Consider the following 22,267-nt stretch of genomic DNA (forward strand, 5'->3'; position numbering starts at 1 on the left):
CTGAATCTTTTGTTGAGCCTTATCCTTCTAGTCCTAATAATTCTGGTGAGGTCGCAGCTGACCTTGCCTCTCTTGATGTATTAGCCAGTGAATTCAATGAAATGAATACCTTTGCTTACGATGTGTGCCATTCCCCTAGCCCTGATCAATATTGCTTTGCTAATGATAAAAATGACAAAGAAATAATAAAAGCAATGGAAGAACACGAAAATAAAACAGCAGTTATTGAAGATACAGAAACAATTAATATTTCCAATGATACGACTGTTAAAGAAGTAAAAATTGGATTAACACTAAGTCAAGAGGAACGCAAAGAGCTAATTAACTTGCTTAGTGAATTTGTTGATGTATTTGCTTGGTCATACCAAGATATGCCAGGAATTGACAGGGATATAGCTCAGCATACGATACCACTCATTCCAGGTATGAAGCCTGTCGAACAAAAGCTGCGCCAAATGAAACCAGATGTGGCTCTCGAAATCAAAGAAGAAATCAGGAAACAATTGGCCGCAGGTTTCATCAGAGTATCCAAGTATCCGGAATGGATAGAAAATGTGGTCCCAGTTCCAAAGAAGGATGGAAGGGTCAGAATGTGTGTTGATTACAGGGATCTCAATAAAGCAAGCCCAAAAGATGGGTTCCCTCTACCTCACATTGACATTCTGGTCGATAATACAGCAAACCATGCACTCCTGTCATTCATGGATGGTTACGCCGGATATAATCAAGTATTGATGGCCGAAGAAGACATGGAGAAAACCACATTCATCACACAGTGGGGTACATATTGCTATACGGTAATGCCATTCGGGTTGAAAAACGCGGGTGCCACCTACCAAAGAGCAGCTACAGCACTTTTACATGACATGATGCACAAAGAGGTGGAGGTCTATGTTGATGATATGATTGTCAAGTCTAAAGATCGCCCAGGCCATATTGTCGCACTTCGCAAATTTTTTGCAAGACTCCGTAAGTATAACATGAGATTAAATCCAGCAAAATGTGCATTCGGAGTCACGTCAAGCAAATTACTTGGATATGTGATCAGTTCTCGAGGGATTGAAATAGATCCTTCAAAAGTAAAAGCGATCATGGCCATGCCACCACCCAAAAATGAGAAGGAGATTCGAGGCTTCATTGGAAGGTTGCAGTACATAAGTAGGTTCATATCAAAGCTCACAGCAGTATGCGAACCTATATTCAAGAAGCTTAAGAAGAATGTCCCAATCACATGGGATGATGACTGCCAAAAGGCTTTCGACAAAATCAAAGAGTATTTGGCAAACCCACCCGTGCTAGCGCCAGCAATACCTGACTTTCCTCTTCGACTCTACCTTACAGTCACAAGAGAAATGATGGGGGCAATGCTAGCACAAGAGATCGAAAGCAAGGAGAATGCAATCTATTACTTGAGCAAGAAACTCCAAGGATATGAGACGCGATACACGCCACTCGAGAAGTTGTGTCTCGCACTTGTATGGGCCGCACAAAAACTGAGACATTACATGCTCACTCATACAGTGCATGTCGTGTCTAAGATGGATCCTCTCAAATATCTGTTCGAGAAAGCAACACTCAACGGCAGATTATCAAGATGGATAGTCAATCTAGCTCAATTTGATTTGAGATTTTTGCCACAAAAGGCCATCAATGGTTCTGCAGTTTCTGACTTCTTAGTAGACTTTCCGCTAGAAGAAGCTGAGAAAGAAGAAGATGAGTATGATTTCCCTGACGAAGATTTACTCATGACCGAAGACGATAGTTGGACGCTCTATTTCGATGGAGCTTCAAACCAAAAGGGATGTGGTGTGGGTGTCTTGCTCGTATCACCCAATGAAGAACACATCCCAATTTCCATGAAGCTCGACTTTGATGTCACCAACAATGCCGCAGAATATGAAGCATGCATTTTGGGATTAGAAACAACTGTCGCCTTGGGAATCAAGAAACTCAGAATCTACGGTGACTCTTCACTAATCATTAACCAAATCTCTAAGAGATGGAAAGTGAGGAGTGAAAGTCTCGCTACATATCAAGCTCATCTGGAAACTCTCACGGAGCAACTAGATGAAGTGGAATATACATATCTGCCAAGAGAAGAAAACCAGTTCGCTGACGCACTAGCTAAGTTAGCATCAATGGTGCGAATTCCAGCTGACACGATCAGAATGCCATTGACCATAGAGAGAAGGTATGAACCAGCTTATGTTCATGCACTTGATGATGAACAAGAATCACAGGAGGAAGACGAAGAACCATGGTATACAGACATCCTTAATTATGTGACAAGAGCAGAGTATCCTCCTAATATTGATAAAAGGGCACGTCGCGCTTTGAGGCTCCTGGCCTCACAGTATGTGCTCATCGGGGGAGAACTCCATAAGAGAACCGCAACAGGAAGGAATCTCTTATGTATAACCAAGAAAGAAGCACATAAAACCATGGAAAACCTTCATGCTGGTATATGTGGAACCCACATGAATGCAAAGATGTTAGTCCAAAAAATTCAACGACAAGGTTACTATTGGACTACTATGGAGCGAGATTGTCACGAGTACGTCAAAAAATGTATGAAGTGTCAAATCTATGCAAACTTACAGCATGTTCCACCTTCACTTCTCTACACATATACTTCTCCATGGCCTTTCTCCACTTGGGGCATTGACATCATTGGCAAAATCTCACCACCAGGACAAGGAGGGCATGAATTCATTCTCGTAGCAATCGACTACTTCACCAAATGGGTCGAGGCAGCCTCATATGCCAAGCTGATGGCAAAACACGTAGCTCAATTCATTGAGAAAAATATAATATGCCGCTATGGGGTACCACATGAGATGATCAGTGACAATGGAACACATTTCCAAGCCGAATGTGCGGAATTGTTACAGAAATATCATATAAAACATCATCGATCATCACCTTACAGACCACAAAAAAACGGAGCAGTCGAATCGGCCAACAAAAACGTGAAGACCATCATCGAAAAGATGACGGAAAATTATAAAGATTGGCCAAGTAAGCTACATTTTGCCCTTTGGGGTTATAGAACCTCTGTTCGTACATCAACAGGGGCTACCCCCTTCTCCTTGGTCTATGGCGTCGAAGCTGTACAACCAATCGAGCTCGAGATACCTTCTCTCCGAATCGCATTGGAAAGCCAACTAGATGAAGTCGACTGGATTAGAGCAAGATACGACGAACTGGTCTTGCTTGATGAAAAACGCTTGGCAGCTTTGCATCATGTCCAAACCTACCAACAGCGTATGGCGCGACATTTTAATAAAAAAGTCAAGACCAGGAATATCAAAGAGGGTGACCTAGTGCTTAAAGCACTTCGCAAAAATGTGTTAGATCCAAGAGGAAAATTCAGACCGAACTGGTCAGGCCCGTACATTGTTAAAGCCATCCTGTCTGGCGGAGCGGCACAATTGGTAGACATGGACGGCAACGGCTTCCATAATTTAACCAACTTGGATCAACTCAAAAAATTCTACACCTAACCAATAGAGCTACGTCTGGCCTGATTCCTTTTAGGATACGTAGGCAACCCCTCACGGGGGCCCGGCCACTTTAAAATAAAAAAAATTCTCCCTCTATTGATTTAATATGTGCCCGGTTCAACATTGCGTCACGACAAAAAAAAAAAAAAAAAAAAAAAAAAAAAAAAAAAATGGGGTAAAAATGCCGCGACACGGGAAGAATTCCCGTCTGACGGGAGAAAATCCCGTGTCACGGCAAACTCTGAACGGCAAAAAAGAACAGAGTGCCTCCCGTGACACGGGATTTGTTCCCGTCTGACGGAAAACTATTCCGTGCCACGTCACCCTGCCTGCTAAAAAAAAAAAAAAAAAAAAAAAAAAGAGTTTCGCCGTGACGCGGGAACTTTAACCGTGTCACGGGACTCTTTGACCGTGACACGGCAGATTTTCAGTTTACCATGTTATTTATTGGCGCATTCGTTGCGAATTTCCTGTTCGAGTTTTTTTTTCGTTCTTCCATTGCGTCCGACTCCTTGACTCGGATAATAAATAAAAGTCATTGTATTTTTTTATTTAAGAAATAAATGCGCTATTATTATTATTAAAATATATGCGACTATAATATTGGCATCATACGCCTTATTTTAAATAAAAATAAATAATAAAATGCAAAGCACTATTGATCTAATCTCTCTTCTCTTTAGGAACATCCTTCTCTTGTTCAATTAGGTCGGCCTTCACCATTAGTGTGTCTTTTGTAGCCCGAACCGTCACACCCCTAGTCGAACTTTCGCCCCTTTCACCTTTCTTGAACTTTTTCGGTTGCTTCTCTCTATACACCATCTTTTCTTTACCCTTTCCTTTCACATAGGTCTTCTTTCTTGGCATCTTAGGAGTCTTAAACTCAATTCATTGTGTTCTCGGACCTAGGCGGTCTTTAAGAGGAGCTTTCTTCTCTCCAAGACGATTCTTTACATCAGACTTGCGTGATCCGAATCGTTCCCTCCTACTTCTAGGATTCAACCACGCCTTGTATGCACTAGATAATGGAGGAGGAGCTTGGTCACTTGCAGAAACGGTCCACAAAGGCCTTCCAATCCAATAAGCCTCGTACTTGTGAACGTTACTTTCATGCAACGATACTTCACGAGGACTATCGTTATAGCGTGGAATTACTTGTTCTAGTCCATACTGCCGCATTAGTCGAGAAGGACAGTAAAAAGTTAGTTTGGAGATACTAGGAACACGACAATACGGAGTTTCATTCGTGCCAACCATCCTAGTAAGCCTCCACCAAGGTACCACCCAACGAATGGAAAATTCTCTCTTTGCAAAGAAATTTTTCCAATCTTCATACGACATGTTCGCAGAATAATTCTTCTTCCTACGGACTAAGTCGTTAGGGCCATATTTTTCAATGTCGTCGGGGGTTTCAAATAATTCCAAACGCTCCATCAACCAAATCTGCAAACAACAAGAATATTTAAAAAAAAAAAAAAAAAAAAAAAAAAAAAAAAAAAACTGCAGATTCCCGTGACACGGCAGTTTTGACCGTGTCACGGCAGAACCTAACCGTGACACGATGACCGTTTTGTGTCACGGGAGCTATTCAGAGCGTATTTTTACCTGTAATAGTACCAGAGAACCCTTCCTGATGGCTTTCCGGTCAGATTTTGCCTCGTCAAGGCCACGAAATGTTTCTCCAAGGCACGTTGGCATAGGAGATCTTCCGGATTCTACATGCTCAAGTACAGACGCTAGACAAGCATGTCCTACCCTACCGTTTGCAAATAGTAGCTTGCTAAACATGCAAAAAATATATGCCCTTCTACGATATACATGATAAGATTCAGAGATAGGGCGATTAAAATATAAGTTAGCAAGTTTTTCTAAGTCTACTTCATTACCACAAACGATTTTATTTAAATCTGGATCTGTTAGATTCAGATGGCGTTCAAAGTCTTGGTAATAATATTCATGTAAGGTAGGCATGGCTATAAGATTCCTAGCAGGAAATCCAAAGATTGCACCAAATTCCTCCGGTAGAGGACAGATTTCATCATAATCAAATTTGAAACAATGCGTTTCTGGACTCCAATAGTCTAATGCTGCTCTAAGAAAATCATGTTCAATAGCTACATGTCGCAGGGCTAGCAAACCCCTGACATGAAATAATTCTAACTCTCTTTTTTCAGCATTGGTCAAAGAATAAGACCAGTCGCGCAATGTATTATCAAAATTCTGAGACATGATTATTGAAATATGAAATTCTAAATTATTTTGTGTTTCGTAATTATGCACATCATGAATAATCTGGTCTTATTTTATAGAAAAACCGCTCGGAACTGCCCAGAATTTATCTTTTCGCACGCGCGAAACAAACCGCTAATGATACGCTTCCCGTGACACGGGAAATTCCACCGTGTCACGGGAACCTTTGCCGTGACACGGAAGATTTTGCCGTGACACGGTGAACAGTGCCGTGTCACGGCACTTTACGCGCCTGATTTTTTCATCTTTTCCATATCTATCCGGATTTTTTTTATTTTCTTATCTTTAACATTTATTTTTTAGTCTTTTCTGAGAGTTTTATTTCTAATAAAATTCTCACCTTTTTTTTTTTTATATATATATAGTCTTCTCTGAGAGTTTTATTTCTAATAAAATTCTCACCTTTTTTTTATATATAGTCTTCTCTGAGAGTTTTATTTCTAATAATATTCTCACCTTTTTATTTTTGTTTTATTTGTTTTGTTTTCACGAAGTTTTTTTTAATATATATTTATTTGCTCTCATTTTATTTTATTTCTTTTCTTTCCTTTTGGGGAAATTTTATTTTAGGTATTTTCTTTATTTATTTCTTTTATTTTGGGGAAGGTCGGTACCCTCCATTACTCCACTTATATTCTTTGTCGCGTCATTAATAAGTACACAATCACACACAATGAGTCTCTACCACACACTAACACACGTAATAATAGATAATGTACAAAGAGTCATAATACAAAATGTCAAGTGTCATCATAGCATGTACAAAGAGTCATAATACAAAAACCCTCGGTCAAAAATCTCTAGAATCAGAATCAGTCGCGTCTCCACCCTGGGTATATGGGAACGGCGAACCAAAGAGTCCCTCGACCATCCGAGTACGGGGAGTAGCGTCCCTACTAGTCCCCGTAGGCCCAGTAGTAGCCAAGCTCAAAGCAGGACCTGTCCAGCCGGAGAACGGAGTAGACTGGCCCAACGATACTGGAATCGTCGGCGAAGGCATCGTCCCATACAGCGGAACCGAGAACAAATCCGACACTGGTGGAGGAATCCCGGATAATGGGGCCGAGAATGAACCAAGATCCAAAGGAGACCCAAATTCAGGAACTGGAGGCTGTGAAAATGACGGACGCTGAGAAGACTGACCCTGCTGCCACTGAGCCTCTTGGAACGGCTGAGTAGTCTGTGGCTCTCGCTGAGAACGCCGGCGAGCCTCGGGAGATCGTCTACCACGACCAAGCTCCTCCTCGTCCGAGCCTCTGGGCCTCAAGCGCGAGCGGGACCTCCGTCGCTCCTGAAAAAACACAAAATCAAAAGATGTCAATGATACAAAATAAAACAAACGGTAGAAATAATAATAAGTGATACCTCAAGGACGTCGCTAGAGCTCCGACAACTCGCACCACGCCGAAGCTTGATAATGCAATACTTCAGCGCGTCCACCAGCTTCATGATTCCCATCACCTCTGGGCGGTTAGGCTGAGGATAAAAACAAAGAAAAATCAGTAATAAGCAGCATTAAAGGAGTGGATAATGCGTCAAAGAAAACTCACTAGCTAAAAAACCTCGGGCACTGACTCTTGCGCCTGTCTATAACCCTCCGGCGCGTCGGCAATATGATCCTCCGTGATACCGATCGGCCCAGGGTAGCGGACAGACTGAGGAGGAATCTGAATCCTCCCCACAGGGTGAATGGTCGTCTGAAAATATGATCAAATAATCAAGTTATTTGACTATTTGAAACAGAGACTAGCAAAGAAGATTCTCGAAAAAAATCATACCTCCGGAAGACGGGGTGGAGGAGCCAGAGAGGGAAGCAAATCCCGCGCGTAGTCGCTCTCCATGCGAACGAGCTCCTGCCACGGAATAGTGTAGCGCTCTCCCCTGTTGATCAACCCTCTGATCAAGCGGGAGTCTAGCATCGACTCTGGCGGAGAAGAAGGCACCACAAAGCGATCGCCGCTATGCTGACGGACGACTCGCTCCCCCAAATACCAGACGAAGCGCCCAGTACCAACCAAGATGGTACGGTACGCTGCAAGACGTAGGGCCTCGGGCAGGTCAGTCATCCTGGCCCAAGGACGGTACTGGACATCGATGGGGACCTGAAAATCATGAAGAGTTAGGCGTGAACAACGGAAATAATATCAGAAGGAAAGAATGTGACAAACTAATCATTACGCCAACAGAAGAGGTGCCACGGCGTAGTAGCCTGTGAAGTGCTGGAACAGACTCCACCCGCGACTCTCCTCGGTCGCGCCAGCTGGCCCCGACAGGAAAGTCGTGGACCGCTCCTCGACGCCGGCGAGGAGCCAAGCCTGGGAAGTACTCGTAGAACCATATCTGCAACAAAATGATACTTAGTACACGAACCGAACAAGCCGAAGTGAAACAAGAAGGGAAAAGATCATCACCTCTACGACTCTCCACAGGCTGTAAACGGTGATAGGAGACTCATCATTCAGCTGACGGCAGCCATAACGTAGGGATAGAAGAAGATCCGCGTACCCAAGACTGGCCCAGCTGTAGGATCCTATCTCGGGAATCCTGGCCAAAGAGGGGAGGTAGCAGAGGAGCACTCGTGAACTCCTATCAGGAGAAAGAGTCATAGAGATCAGGATCAAGATGAAGATCCGCACCCGCTGCTCGGCCGTCGTATCCTCCATATCAAAGCCACGGGCAAGAACTGAAGCCGACTCCGATCGTCCACTCCTAGGACCACCTCGAGATACTGGTCGAGTCCTGATGTGCTGAACAATCGGACCCAACAAATCAGCTACCTCATCCGATGCCCAAGATAGATCGGACATCTGGCCTACTGCCCGATCAGTAAAGCGCAGCCCGCTGATCATGCTGAAGTCTAAGGGGGTCACCGTCATCTCCCCCCAAGCAAGGTGAAACGTGTTGGTAGTATCCCAGAAATACTCCAACAATGCGCGAACGACCGTCGCACCGCAACCCCGGGGGCTGCGAAACCCTACAACTGCCGAGTAAAAATCAACCAAGCCGGACGACTCCCATAAAGCGCGCGTAGTAGGATCCCTCGTAATAACCTAGTGAAGCCGAGGGATCAAATCACCGGCTCCGGAACCGTGCTGGCGAAGTGTACCATCGACTATACCAGAGAGTGCGCGGTGAGAGACGTGGTTTTCACGATAGAAAACCAGCTGGTCCGGGGTCCATGAAGGTGGAACCCACCTATTCCTACTCGTAGATGTCCGAGGCTCGGACTCCAAGACGTCGTCGTCCATATCCTCAGGGACCGTGAGAGTGTCCTCCCGAAAAGCCCGACGCCGGCCGCGGGTGGAAAGGTCGCAGTCTCGTCGTCTAGGCATGCTATTGTCAAAATCTAAATGTTTAGCATTATTTCCTAAACATTCAATTCAAGTTGCATATTTATAATAAAAATCTAAATACTTAGCATCATTTCCTAAGTTATTTAGTTGTTTATTGAATTATAAATGTTTAGCATCATTTCCTAAATATTTTAATATTGCAATCTAAAAACTTAGCATCATTTCCTGAGTTATTTAGTTGGTTATTGAATTATATGCTAAATTTTTACCTCAAGGCTAAAATTTGGCAAAATTATGGTATTTAGTTTCTCCACGACAAACTAATACTACAGTTCTCCTAGCCGCATGATACTATGTTCTCCATGACAATATAGCGCATATGCAAAATATGAGTCAACACATCATTTCACAAAAATTCACCATTTCAAAGCATGAAAATTATTTCACCAAGTAGCACTCAAAAATGGTGATTTGTTCAATTCTCCATCAAATCATGCAATTTTTGTCTCAAATTTCTCACAAACATACATGTACACATATACAAATAAAATCATGACAAGAATTTCAACATAAAGCTTCAAAATCAAAAACCCCCAAATTGATTTTTTAGGGTTTGTCATGAAATTGTTAATGTGAAGCAAATTCAAAGCAAAAATCAAAGGGACTTACATGAATGTTTGCAAAAGGTCAAAAATGAGGAGAAGATCGAGAAATTACAACAAAATTGGTGAAATTCGAACTCCAAAACTTGAAAAAGTATTCCGGCCACCAGAGCAGCTGCCGCGACACGGGCGACACTAACCGTGTCACGGTTAAAAGTAACCGTGTCACGGCAGCCTTCAAGCTTGACGGAGCTCCGGTGAACTGGGCGGCAGCTCCGGGACAGAAGCAGAAGCAGCAACGGCAGACAGCAGCAGCGCAGAACAATAGCAGGAAAACCGCAACAAAACAGAAAAAAGAGAAAAGATTTGCGGACTAACCGTGTCACGGTCGCCGTTACCGTGTCACGGCGAGCTTCGACCGGCCGGCGGTTAACCTCAGACGTGGCGCGGCGGTTTTTGGTAAGAAAGGAGCAAAAATGGTAAAGTGTGAAAACAAGTATGAAGAAGAAATGTGAAATGTGAAATGTGAAATGTGAAATGTGAAATGTGAAATGGTGAAAGCAAGCATGCGGATTTAAAGGCAGAAAAGGACAAAAAGGAGCAAAAGTAACCGTTGCTGACTAATTCAAACAGCAAAAAGTAAAAAAAAAAAAAAAAAGAGAAAAGTATGTGTCCCGTGACACGGGATACTAGTCCCGTCAGACGGGAATCCCTGACCGTGTCACGAGAACCTGCTGACGTGGCGCGGCAAATCTGAGCCTGGTCAGGGAATATTCTTAGCTTTTTGACCAGTTTGGTTGACTTTCCGAGATTATTGGGCGATGATTTTTCGTTACGGTTATGCAGAAATTCCCAACTGATATTTAAGGGGAGGGGGCTTAAACTACCATTTGATCTCTGGCAAGCGCCAAGGCCTATTTTTCGGCATTTTAAGCATTTAATATGGTCGAATAATTGGCTTAGAATTGTGAATCATCTGCGACCCACGTTCGGGGATAATCGAACCACCATATACTTATCAATTTTTAGCAATCGTCGGCTTTCCTCAGGCTTGGAAAGCGTTATCGGTGGAGTTTTCTTCAAGTGTAGAAAACCGCCAAGTCGGCTTTCCTCAGGCATGGAAAGCGTCATTAGTGGATTTTTCTTCAAGTATAGAAAACCACAAAATTCCTTTGTCGGCTTTCCTCAAGTATGGAAGGAATTATCGGTGGAATTCTTCAAGCATAGAATGACACCAAATTCGTTCGTCGACTTTCCTCAGGCATGGAAAGTATTATCCGGTAGCTTTCTTCAGGCTTAGAAAGGTACCAAACTCATCAGTCGGCTTTCCTCAAGCATGGAAAGCGTTTCAACCAATGTCGCTCGGTAAATTCCTTCAAGCATAGGAAAATAACAAATTCGTTTGTCATGGCAGGCGGAAGATGCCAGTTTTGACAACACATCCGCCTGGTTATTTTCAGACCTAGGCACTTGGTTCAGCCGGAATTCCTCAAGGGCCCCAGCCTCCTCTTTGACTGCCTGAAGATATTTGATCATAGCCGGATGGGTAGCCTCATAACTTCCCTCATACTGGCTAACAACCAATTGAGAATCAGAGTAGGCGTCAATTTTCATGGCCCCCGCCGCCTTACACATACGCATGCCGGCTAGCAGGGCTTCATATTCCGCCTCATTGTTAGAGGCCTGAAACTTGAAGCGTAGTGCATACTCAAATCTGTCTCCTTCAGGAGACTCATAAATTACACCTGCACCACAGCCATTCTTTGTAGAGCTCCCGTCTACATACACTTTCCAAACCTGATCAAAATTATCCGGAGCCACCGGACGAGTCATTTCTACAATGAAGTCGGCAAACGCCTGACCCTTCACTGCTTTTCTTGGTTCGTAAGTGATTTCAAGGCTTTGCATTTCAATAGCCCATTTCAACATTCTCCCGGATGAGTCCAAGGTAGACATTGGCCGCTTGAGTGGCTGGTCCGTGTAGATCACCACCGGTTGTGCCAAAAAGTAAGGCTTTAATTTTTTAAATTCCATATACAAAGCAAGACCAAATTTTTCAACCATAGGGTACCGGAGTTCAGCATTTTTAAGAACATGGCTAATGAAGTAAACTGGGAGCTGCACGCCGTCTCGCTCAGCAAGAAGAACGGCACTGAGGGCATGGTCTGAGACGGCTAAGTACATGTACAACGTCTCCCTAGGCAAAGGGCTGACCAACCTATGTAGAGAGTGTAAATGCTCTTTCAACCTCTGGAACGCCGTCTCAGCATCATCCCCCCATTCAAATCTGGTCTTCTTCCTGATTGCTTGGAAGAAATAGAGGCATTTGTCGCCTGACCGGCTGAGGAATCTTCCCAAGGCGGCCAGACAACCGGTGAGTCTCTGGACTTCCTTGACAGAACGGGGTGACTGCATGTCAATCACCGCCTGTATCTTCTCAGGGTTAGCCTCTATCCCCCTTTGATCAATCAGGAATCTGAGAAACTTCCCAGACTCAACACCAAAGACGCATTTCTTAGGATTTAACATGACCTTATGCCGCCTGAGTGTGGTGAATGTTTCTCGGAGATCAGCAAGGTGATCCGCCTGCTGCTTGGATTTGACTATCATGTCATCAATGTACGCCTCCACATTCCTCCCAATCCGATTAACAAAGACTGTATTAATCATTCGTTGGAAAGTGGCAGGCGCATTTTTCAAGCCAAACGGCATCACAGTTTAACAGAATAACCCCTGATCAGTGACGAAGGCCGTCTTCTCTTGATCTTTTTTCCACAGGGGTATCTGATGGAAGCCGGAATAGGCATCCATAAAACTCATCAAGGCGTGGCCGGCTGTAGAGTCGACTAAACTGTTGATCTTTGGAAGCGGATAAATGTCCTTTGGACACGCCTTGTTGAGGTCTGTTTAATCAACACACATGCGCCAGGTCCCATTCGGTTTCTTAACAAGGACCACATTGGCCACCCAGTCGGGAAAATTACAAGGCCGAATGAACCTGGCATCTAGCAGCTTTTTGACTTCGGCAGCTGCCGCCTGACTTCTTTCCTTGCCATGGTTTCTTTTCTTTTGCCGGATGGGCTTCTTTTTGGGATCCACGGCGAGTTTGTGGACAGCGAGATCCGGACTGACGCCTGGCATCTCATCCACTTCAAAGGCAAAAATGTCTTTGAATTCTTTGAGCAGAAGGTGCAAGCTTGCACCCAAAGTAGCATGCGCAACCGTCCCAACCTTAACAGTACGTTCTGGACGGTTGTCATCTAGAACGAGATCAATGCATTCGCCAGCCTGTTGGGGACGGAGCTCATCTGACCGCTCACCGGTCAGTGATTGCTATTTTTTCTCCTTCTTCACCTCCACCAACAGAGGTGCCTTTCTGTTCTTACCGACTGCTGGTGGGGCGGGAGCTGGGTCGGCATCCTTGACATTGTCAAGGTCCATTGGTTCCTGACCGCCTGGGGCCACGGTATCTCGAACGACTGAGAGATAGCACTCTCGGGCCGTCTTCTGATCCCCATTTAAGGAACCAACAGAGCCGTCATCCCTCTCATACTTGATGAGCATGAAGGACGGAATGATTACTACCTTGGCTACGTTGAGGGTTGGCCTGCCAAGGATGATGTTGTAGGCGGTCAACTCCTCAACGACCAAGAATCTGACGTCAATGTGTCGTCCTTGGCCTTTCTCCCCCAGCCGGATGGGTAAGTCAATTCTCCCGGCTGGGTAGACCATCCCACCCCCAAAACCAACCAAGGGGTGGGTGACCGGATGCATGCTGCTGACATTGTATTTCAGCTTTTGCAGGCACCAGAGGCTGATGATGTCTGATGAGCTGCCGGTGTCTATAAGGATCCGTCCAACCAGCTGGTTGGCAACCTTACATTCAATGACCACCGGGTCATCATGCGGGCGGCGGACGCTGCCCCTATCCTTCTCAGTGATCAAGACGTCTGGGAAGGAGGAGCTGGCTTCTGCCTGCTCATCATCATCTTTGTCCATCTTTCGAAGATGGCTCTTGGTGCCCCGGATGGTAGGGCCACCACATGAGAACCCGCCTGCTATAGTGTAGACTGGCTCCTTGTCGGTATCCGAGCTACTAGCAGGCGGGGAGGTAGTCTTGGAGGACTGACCTTTGTTTTTCTTTTTTGCCCCGGCTGGGGACTTAGAAATGTAGGACTTCAACAGCCCTTTGTCAGCCAGACGGTCCAACGCCCGCTGAAGACTGAAGCAGTCGTTGGTGTCATGGCCGACCTCCTCATGGAACTGGCAGAATTTATTCTTGTTCCGTGACTGGACGGAACTCTTCATAGGATTCGGCTTCTCAATGGACAGCCGATCCTTTACCTCCATGAGGATGGAGTTGCAGTCTTTGTTAAACTCGTACTTGGGGACGTACGGTTTAAACTCTTTTTTTTCTTCTCGGACGGCTGGTCAGAGTCAGTAACCGCCCAGACTTCTTTTCTTTTCTTGCTCTCTTCTTTCTTTTTTGCCGGCTGAGCTGGCCGGTTATCTTTCTGCTTGTCGGACTTTTTGGAGTCCGACTGGCTACCAGGCGAGCAGAGGTCGGTAGCTTGGATGTAGCTCTCCGCCTCCCTCAGGGCCGCCTGTAGGGTGAAAGCCCCTTTTCTGACAAGGTCAAACTTAAAAGTAGACCCGTCTCTCAGACCCTTAAAAAAGTCTGTAAAAGCTACTTCATCAGACAGCCCCTGAATCTGAATTCTGATCAGGTTGAACCGCCTGACATATGAGCGCAACCCTTCTCTCTCTCCCTGCTTAACAGTGCTCAGATCAAGGCTTGTTTTCTTAGCAGGGATGTTCATTGAGAAGTTAGAGGCAAACAGGAAGGCAAGCTTCCTGAAGCTGTCTATGGACCCGGCTGGCAGATTACCAAACCATTGTTGGGAAATTCCCTTCAATGTAGCCGGGAAACATCGACACCAAGTGGCATCATCCAACCCCTGCAGATACGCGGTATCAAAGGGGTAGATCTTGACTTAGATTTTATACATACCGCTTTAGAATTTTGGAATGGTTATACTCATTGCTTTAGAATAGGGTATGATGAGATTAGCCCTTTGCCAGAGGAATTTGGTGCTATTTTAGGCTTCCCTGCAATAGACCTTATAGTAATCCCCAGAGTAGATGCATACTATTATAAGGATTTTGAGCGCTTCTTTAATTTAAAAGAAAGGGATTTATCAAAAATAGTAGATGGCAACATAGTTAATTTGAAAGAATTTGCACGCCATTATTTTGATAAACCTCTTTCTGAATCTTTTCATATATATAGAATAAGGGCGTTCTTATTTTGCATGCTTAACCAATTTTTTCTTAGTAGTGGTAAAAATAATGAAGGCCAGTCAATTATAACCACTGTTTTAGAACAAATTGAATCAGGGAGAAATCCAATGCCACTGATAGCTGAAGAGACTACGATTAGTCTTGATGAACTGAAAAGGGACCCAAAAGCACCTTTTTGCGGCTCTCCAATTTTATTACAGGTAGAAAAATAAAATTTTTAATTACAGAAATCAAAAATATATTTTTGTATTGTAATAATAATTTATTTGCATTGCAATATTTTTTTACAGATGTGGCTAATGGAAAGGCTAGGATTAATTAGCCCTCTGGACGATATTGAGAAGTATACTCCCAATTGCTTCGTGAGAAGGAAGAAACGTTTCCCTAAGATGGGGCGCCATGGGTTGAGAAAAGTCTTCAAATCACGTGATTTTGCTATTAAGCGGGTCGTCCCATGGTGGAAAATAGAAACGATGGTTGGTGTTAACAAGCAACCTTTCTGCCGTCTTCAAAGCTTGTCTCGTGTAACTTTTTATTACCCCTGCAGGGTAAAAAGACAATACGGCTTGCTTCAGAATATTCCTTCCGGGAATCTTCGTCCTCCCTATGAGTACCCTGTTTCCCAAGAAGTAGACAGATTTGATGCTTACTGGAGTGCTAGACCTTTATGGAAAGTGATTAAAGTGATTACCCAAAAGGTTCCTCCTTCTTTGCCCAATGATGTGAAGAAGTGGTTGCTGAAGAAACCTTCGAAGGATTCGAAGAAAGATCAGGGTAAAATTGATGTGTAGAGTCGTCTGGTGACAGGGTGATTCCTGCCAAGGAACGCCTAGGTGCAAGAATTTAATTCAAAACACCTGCAATGCCTAGGAAGAAAAAATGCTACCAAAGATAAAGGGAAAAGGAAAGTTGACACCACAGATAAGAAGGCTTGGGAGAAAAAGAAGCATGGAGTGTAAGCTGAAGGGGAGACTATCTACTCTAAAATTGAATGTAGGTCCTCTAAAGGGTGCCTACTAGCTAAGGTTATGGATGAGGAGGAGGAAGCAGATAAGAATTGGAAAATGGCTAGAAAAGAGAAGAAAGATTAGGACCATTGCTTAGCTTCAAATTATTAGACTTAGTTTATTATTTTTTTATTTAAAGTTAATTTATTTCAGCTTTATTTAAATTCCACCAATAATGTAATCTTATTTTATTAATGAAATTTCAGCTTTTAATTAAATTATTTACTTTAAATTTATTTTTATTAAAGCAATGAAAACCGAAAATATTAATTTTCCAGAAATTCTTCGAGTATGGAAGTCGAAAATTTTCCAAGAAAAACACCGAAATTTGCTCAGAATTTATTTTCAAATTGGCGCCACTTATTTGCAATTAGCGCCTATCATTGAAGTCTGGCGCCAGGCGCCAATTTCATCGGCTGGCGCTGATGATTCCTGGCTGGCGCCATGTTCTTCTCTGTGACGCCGATAATTCGCCAATCTTTTGTTGAATGTTTAATTAATTCTGGAACGCGGAGATGTCGAAAAATAAAGTGGCCGCACCCGTAAAGGGTTGCCTACGTATTCTTTCTTAAGGAATCAGGCCGAACGTAGCTCTCTTGAATATCCTACTCAAGTAATTATGGGTAGCATTTCTTAAGTTGGTCAAGATTTGTCATGTTTGAGAATTCATTGCCATCCATATCAGTTAGTTTTGCTGCACCTCCTGACAGGATTGTTTTGACAATCTAGGGTCCAGAACAATTAGGTCTAAATTTACCCCTTGGATCTAAAACATTTTTCCTTAGTGCTTTTAACACCAAGTCTCATACTTTGATATTTCTTGTCTTGACCTTCTTATTGAAATGCCTAGCCATACGATTCTGGTAACACCGAGTGTGATGTAGAGCTTCTAGTCGTTTCTCGTCGAGTAGAATCAATTCATCATATCTTGCCCTAGTCCATTCAACTTCATCGAGTTTACTCTCTAACGCATTGCGTAGAGATGGTATTTCTAGTTCGACAGGTTGTACGGCATCCATTCCATATACAAAGGAAAATGGCGTATTTCCTGTTGAAGTACGAATTGACGTGAGGCAACCCCATAATGCGAAGTGAAGTTTTTCAGGCCAATCCTTATAGTTTTCCGTCATTTTCTCGATGATAGTCTTTAAATTTTTATTAGCTGCCTTGACTGCTCCATTTGCTTGAGGTCTATAAGGGGAAGAATGATGATGTTGAATGCCATATTTTTGTAGCAATTCTTCACATTCGTCTTGAATGTGAGTTTCATTGTCACTTATCATTTCATGTGGGACTCCGTATCGACAAATAATATTTCTCTCGATAAAGAGTGCTACATGCTTTGCAGTGAGTTTAGCGTACGATTGCGCTTCGACCCCATGTAGAGAATGGCCATGGCGATGTGTAGGTATAGAGCAAGGATGGAGGGACAAGATGTAAATTGGCATAAATTTGGGACATAGGGCATCTTTTTACATATTGATGGCAATCCCTATTCATTGTAGTCCAATAATATCCTTCTTGCATTATCTTTTGGACTAACATTTTTCCATTTATATGAGTGCCACAAATTCCTTCGTGGACTACTCTCATTGCTCTTTGTGCATCCTTCTTTCCTACACATAGGAGAGCTCGACCTTTAGGTACCTTTTTATGTAGCTCGTTGTCTATGAGTACATATTGGGAAGCCAAAAGCCTTAACGCTCGTTTTGCTCTTTTGTCAGCATGAGGAGAGTATTCTCCTTAGGTGACATAATTGAGTGTGTCCGTGTACCACGACTCTTCTTCTTCTTCTTCTTCTTCTTCTTCTTCTTCTTCTTCTTCTTCTTATTCTTCGCCTTGGACTACTTCACCGTCTTCTATGGCTTAGATGTATGCTGGTTTGTGCCTTTTTTCTATAGTTAGAGGCATTTGCTCGATTTCCGTGGGAATCCTAACCATTGAGGCTAATCTTGCCAAGGCATCAGCAAATTGATTTTCCTCTCTAGGTAGATATGTATATTCAACCTTGTCTAACTGATCAGTAAGAGTTTCCAGATAGGTTTGATAAGGGGCTAGACTTTCGCTCCTTACTTTCCACCTTTTAGATATCTGATTGATGATCAAAGAAGAGTCTCCGAATATCCTTAACTTTTTTACTCCCATTGCCAAAGCTGTTTCAAGGCCTACCACGCATGCTTCATATTCAGCAGCATTGTTGGTAACGTCAAAATCAAGCTGTATGGAGATTGGAACATGCTCTTCTTTAGGTGATACTAGTAACACTCCAACGCCACATCCCTTTTGGTTTGAGGCTCCGTCGAAGTACAAGGTCCAAGTATCATCTTCAGTAACCATTAGGTCTTCATTTGGAAATTCATTGTCTTGTATTGGCGTCGAGTGTTCTATTGGAAAATCTGCTAGAAAGTCTGACACCACGGATCCTTTGATAGCTTTTTGTGGCATAAACCTTACATCAAACTGGGCTAGATTGACTATCCATCTTGATATGCGTCCATTGAGTGTAGATTTCTCGAATAGATAGTTAAGTGGATCTAATCGGGAGACTACGAAGACGGTATGCACCAACATGTAATGTCTTAACTTAGTTGTGGCCCACACCAAGGCGAGGCACAACTTCTCGAGTAGTGTATAGCGTGCTTCGTATTCGAGCATCTTCTTGCTTAGGTAGTAAATTGCGTTCTCTTTGCCTTCTACCTCTTGTGCTAGCATGGCTCCCATTGTCTCTTTGGTGACTGTCAAATATAACCTGAGAGGTATTCCGGGAAGTGCTGGTGCCAATACGGGAGGGTTTGCGAGATACGCTTTGATCTTTTCAAAGGCTCTTTGACACTCGTCATCCCATATTACTGGTACATTCTTCTTGAGTTTTTTGAAGATTGGTTCATATATCGTCGTCAGTTTTGATATGAACCTACTTATGTATTGCAACCGGCCAATAAATCCTCGAATCTGTTTCTCAGTCTTGGGCGGTGGCATTGAAATGATTTCTTTGATCTTGGTTGGGTCTACCTCTATTCCTCTAGAGCTTATGACGTAACCTAAAAGCTTGCCTGAGGTGACTCCAAAAGCACACTTAGATGGATTCAACCTCATATTATATTTTCTAGCCTTTCGAAAAATTTCCTTAAGGCTACTTGATGGCCTGGACGGTCTTTTGATTTCACAATCATGTCGTCGACTTATACTTCGACTTCTTTATGCATCATGTCATGGAGTAAGGCAGTTGTTGCACGTTGGTAAGTAGCACCCGCGTTTTTCAACCCGATTGGCATTACCGTGTAGTAGTAAGTGCCCCATGGCGTTATAAAAGTTGTTTTCTCCATGTCTTCTTCTGCCATGAGAATCTGGTTGTAACCTGCGTATCCATCCATGAACGAGAGAAGCGCGTGATTTGTCGTGTTATCTACCAGAATATCGATGTGTGGCAAAGGGAAGTCGTCCTTTGGACTTGCCTTATTTAGATCTCGATAGTCGACACAAATCCTTACCCTTCCGTCTTTCTTCGGAACTAGGACATCGTTGGCGACCCATTCGGGGTATTTAGATACCTTGATGAAACCTGCAGTTATTTGTTTTTGAACTTCTTCTTTTATTTTAAGGGCTACGTCAGGTTTCATTCGACATAACTTTTGTTTTACAGGTTTCATTCCTGGAATTAGTGGTATAGTGTGTTGAGATATTTCCCTATTAATGCCTGGCATATCTTCATATGACCAAGCAAATACATCGATAAATTCTTTAAGTAAGTTAATTAAATCGGTTCTTTCTTGTTTATTCAGTGTTAATCCGATTTTAACTTCTCTTTTATGAGTTGAATTATTTAAGATATCAACTGTTTCAGTTTCTTCAATTACCGGTGTTTTCTTTTCGAGTGTTTCAATTGCTTTAATAATTTCTTTGTCTTTTTCATCGTTAGTTAAGCAATGCTCGTCATCTTGGGTTAGAGAAGAACACGAGAAGTAAGGAGAATGAGAAATATTATTATACTCTGAGATCATTAAATCAAAGAGTGATATGTCCTAAGGGACTGGATCACTAACTATCCTAGGAGAAAAAATAGGAGGGGGAGGTGTTACTAGTAAAGACTTAGAAGACTCTAGAGGGAAGGACTCTGACTTAGACTCTGACTCAGACGACTCTTGAAACATCGGCCCTTGTCTTGTCGTGATGGATATCTTCCTTCCGCTTGGAGTAGTCTTCTTGATAGTCTTGCGCCACCCTTATAATAAACCTTCAGCTGCAGTAATTAGCTTCGAGGGATCGAAGCTTTCACTTTCTAGGACTGTTTGAATGAGCGAGGAGTTATCCTCTTTATAAGTTGGCTCATTCTTTTCTCGCCCAAACAGTAATCCCATGACGTTAAAGTCAAAGCATGGGGGTGCTTTCTCCTTTTGGACAGGATTTGGGATTTCATCAGTGAAGTAGCAATCCAAGAAAATCTCGAATCCCGGTTGCCTTATGCCGTTTACAACAAATGGCTCGGGAAATTCATGGCATGGATAGACCTCTCCTTCTTTTGTAAACTGACCGTTAAGCGTAAGAGGGTACTGATCCATTAGAATTGCTTTCTTTTGAATGCGAGCGTCCCTACGTGCTTTTGCCTTTTCCTGGGCTCACTTGAGATCTTTCCGAGTTGGTTCGAAACAAAGTCCGAAAGTGTCTAATTTAGGGAGGCCAGGTAATTCCAGCGGATTTGCCATTCCTTTCGTCTTCCCTAGGGTCATCCCAGGAAAGCGTCCTTATTTCTTCAGCATGGCATTGACAATCATGTTTGAATGGGGATCATGGCAAAGAGGGGTCCTTTCATCCTCCTGGATTAAGGAGACTTTTTCGTTAAAGCCCCATAAATCTTCATCATCCTTATCGTGCTCCACATTAATAATTGGGTTTTTTATAGATTTCAAAATCTGCGGTTCTTTAAGTGAATGAACTCTAGGTTTTCTTACTTGCTCTAGTGGCTGGCAAAGGCCAACCGAGAGGGGAGAACGAATGGCTTAGGAATCGACCGGTTCCGAGCAGATTCGTGGAATTATTGTAGAAGAATTTGATTATCGTAGAATAAGAAGAGCCGTCTTAGGAAATGACTTAACTTAAAAGACGGATTCCGCCGCTGCAAGGCGAGAGAGCAACTTGTCTGGTCTTGCGGTGCACTCACTCCCATTACAAGAATGAGATGAAGCTTTTTCTCGACTCGAGACCAATACCCCTTACAACTCGCACCAATAGCGGCACTGAGCGGCCGGGGATTGATTGAAAATCCAGCCCGCCTCTTTAGGATTGTGATAAAGAGCACACACACGGGACCTGACCTACTAATCATCATCTCATCTAGCACGAAGCAAAAAGAAAGGTCCCCCTTCCCGGCCCCCCCTAGCCACCTACCTACTCGTGCTCGTAGCTCGATCGGAGGTCAAGAGTGTGGTCCGGCGGAAAAACAGAAGTCGTCCGTATCAAGTGATACGTGAATTGCTCAGTAGTGCTTCGCCACTACCGTAGCTGGCGGAAATAGCTTAATGGTAGAGCATAGCCTTGCCAAGGCTGAGGTTGAGGGTTCAAGTCCCTCCTTCCGCTCCTGGCTTCGTCGTTTAGTGGTAAGGAGTGGAGTAGGCGGCGAGTAGAGTGCATAAGTTTTAGAGTTAGAGAGAGGCAATGAAATTGAAGTGGGATGTGGAATGTGATTGGTGATGGATGGTGGTTATGAAATAGGTTCGGGATCATCTCGCATCTAGATCTGCAGTTTTTCGGGAGGGAACAAGAGAATGAGGTTTGTTTCATTTTTAAAGAAATGCTTTTCTATGATCGACACGAGTTTTAGACAGCGTCTTGAACTCTGGGACCACACCCTGTATGTCGGCCTCAAGTTCCTCGGCTAGGCAACTACTAATCCTTCTTCTCTTCCTTCTCGCCTTTCTTCTAAAAAAGTCTTTTTTTCCTGACTTGTTCCAAGTAAGTGAATTGGCATTACCTTACTCTAAAGAGTCATTCAATTTCATTGCCTTCGCCTTCGGCTACTACCGGCTGGAAAGGCTTGGCTCAACATTGGATTTGTTTGAAAAGAACCAAATATAGCTTGGAATTCTCATAGGCGAAGCATCGATGGTGATTGGAATTCCCCCAACTATAGCTTTCACTTGTTGGTGGAGAGATGAAGGGACGACCTTTAGATCATGAAGCCAAGGGCGTCCCAACAATAAGTTGAATGAAGCTTTGATGTCTACTACTTGTAAAGTAGTAGCATGTTCTATTGCTCCTGCCGTTACATTTAGGGTAATCTTGCCAAGAGCTTGACGACGAGTGTTGTCGTAGGC

General features: G+C 43.4%; 1 non-coding gene across 1 annotated transcript; it reads left to right on the forward strand.

The window, feature by feature from the left end:
• The first annotated feature begins 21,458 nt into the window (after nucleotides 1-21,458).
• On the forward strand, nucleotides 21,459-21,530 carry TRNAG-GCC (transfer RNA glycine (anticodon GCC)). The gene has a single exon. It is a non-coding gene; the product is annotated as a tRNA-Gly (tRNA).
• The last annotated feature ends 737 nt before the right edge of the window (nucleotides 21,531-22,267 follow it).

The sequence above is a fragment of the Chenopodium album genome, chromosome 8 (assembly GCF_948465745.1).
Source record: "Chenopodium album chromosome 8, dcCheAlbu1.1, whole genome shotgun sequence".
Classification (NCBI taxonomy): domain Eukaryota; kingdom Viridiplantae; phylum Streptophyta; class Magnoliopsida; order Caryophyllales; family Amaranthaceae; genus Chenopodium; species Chenopodium album.